This window comes from Zosterops lateralis (genome assembly GCF_965231275.1).
Source record: "Zosterops lateralis genome assembly, chromosome: 3".
NCBI lineage: Eukaryota > Metazoa > Chordata > Aves > Passeriformes > Zosteropidae > Zosterops > Zosterops lateralis.
Genome location: NC_139764.1, coordinates 33,466,323 through 33,468,739, shown reverse-complemented (window position 1 = coordinate 33,468,739; position 2,417 = coordinate 33,466,323).

The following is a 2,417-nucleotide window of genomic DNA, read 5'->3' as shown; positions in this document are numbered from 1 at the left end:
TAGTCTGATTTAAACTTATTGCTTTGTGTTCTGTATGTGGCTGCTTGTCATTAACATTCTTTATCCTCAGTTCTTCTGCTTGATAATTCAGCCATTCTGTAAAATACTTTAGAATGTATTTTGTATTCAACATTTGTTGACTACATCATTTACAGATTTTTTTTTTTTAATCTTAAACCTGCACTATGACTTCAGCTGTGCAAAAGAATTTGGAAAACTTTTTGTATAGTCTAATCTTTTTTCTTTCACAATTAATCCTATGAAGTAGTATCTTTTAGGATGTGATAAAAATTTGTATCAGCAGTACACTTTTAATGATTTTTATGCTCAGTTTGATTATTCAGGTGAAATAGATGAAGTATTTTTGTTTGAAGTTACTAATAATTGAAAACAAGCAGTAGCTTGAAAAAGATACTCTAAGAATGATCAAAGTCCAGCATTCATAGGCCACAGAAGCCATACAATGCTAATCTCAAGCAATTATTCCTCAAAAATTATTTGGAAGGAGAAGGTAAGGCTTCTGGTTTTTTTCCCATTTTTATTTTTTATTCTTTGACCATGGGTAGAATTGTTTCATGTTTAAAAAACATCCCATGTTAAAAATTCTTGAACTTTCTTGCAGCCAACATAATGCTGTAATTATTTCAGTTGTCATTCCCAAAAAATTCCTTTTGTTCCAGTAAGACATGCAAAGTAGGATGCAGTATTGGCTCATTATCTAAATGGAGATTTCATTTCTTGATATTTCACCTGCTATCAAGAAACCTCCTGGTACATTCAGCTTTTCTAAGTGGCAGAGGGGAATTTCAGAATTCAATTTAGATTATCTCTGAAAGTTGTGAGAATTGCTGCATGCAAAGTCTTAGCTGAAAGCATACCAGACATCTTGATTATTCCTATTAAAATACCCTCTGCTTGCATCACTTCTATTTATACCTTACCACAGTTGGTCACCATTTTAATAATAGGAGGTGAATGCTCCATTTATAAAATGAACTACTTTGCAGATGTTCAAAATCCATCCCAAATGCCAAACTCCTGTGCATGCCTGTTGTTTTAGTTGCCTTACTGCTCTGCCTTGTTCTTGGAAAGTCTCAGCAGCAGACAGGGAAAACAACTTTGAGATTACTGTTGACAGACCAGCAAGAAGGCCGTGCAGGTAAAACTGAATTGGTAGCCAGTCTTTGTAAATACTTGTCTGACTGTGCCTTATTAACAAAGTAGTTTGATCATGAAGTTTTTTTAAAAAACTTTGATGAATACAAGTTTAATTAGGGCTTGGGTTTCTTTCAGTCTTATGCCAAATGCTTAACATCATTATTGAATACAGTTAATTGGAACAGTTAAGTATATTCTTTCTCCCCAAGGTAAACATAGTAATTAGCTTCTGAATACAAATGCCTAAGTTGCATCTTAGTTCTGTAAGATAGTTTTAATGAAAAAAAGCCCATAACTGGAAGAGCTTTGAGGAAATTGGTCAGCCATTTTGCTCAGCGTAATGTTATTAAATATCTTATATTGAAAGCACTTCACATGTAAACTGTACAATGTATTTCAAAATAAAGTTTCTAATTAAAATGGGAATTTCTGTGCCTACTAGTAATAACCAGCAATGACAGTTCAGAAATCCACTCAGAGAAACTTAAAGCTTTGTGGAACCTGTTCTAACTTAAAAAGCCTTTGTAAAAGCTTTCTCTTTTTCTAGCGGGAAATACCTGATTTCAAAGAACTCGGGGGGTTGGTTTTTTTTTTTTTTTTTTTTTTTTTTTTTTTTTTTTTCCCTTTTGCTGGGTTTGGAAGGAGTTGACTTGAATGCTCTGTTTCCTGGTGTGTTTAAGATGTGTCAAGAGAAATAGCAGAATCTTCTGAAAAATCTTCACTCAAGACTATTAATTCAAGACTATTAATTTAGCTTTACCACACATTTTATTCTCATTTAAATAAACATTTGTATATAGCGTGTTGGGACAAAGAGTGTCTGATTTAGACAGTACTGAATACTCAAGTCCTGTTCCCTTTTCTGGAAGTTTCTTCTATGCCTCTATAGAGTGCCTGAGCTTTGATCACGCTTTAGGTGAAGGAAATCCTGCCAGGGACTTGAGTCCCATTTTAAAATTTTGGCATTTTAGAGAAATGGTCACTGTGAAAATGGTGAGCAAAGTACTCCTCTGTTTTTCTGTTCTCATGTTGTTCACAGAAGAGCTTTATGTACCTTGTTTCTCTTAAATACTGCCTAAAAAGTTCTTTTCAAGTACTGTCTACTGAGTTCATAGTTCTTCAGTTCAATGTTTTTGACATTGAAGTGGCACAATAGGTCTTCCATGGTTTTATGTTTAGATCAGCAGAAGCTGGAGGAAGCAGAGGCAGAAACAGCATCGTTGTGCGGGACAGTGAATGGCTCAGTGGACATTGGGAGC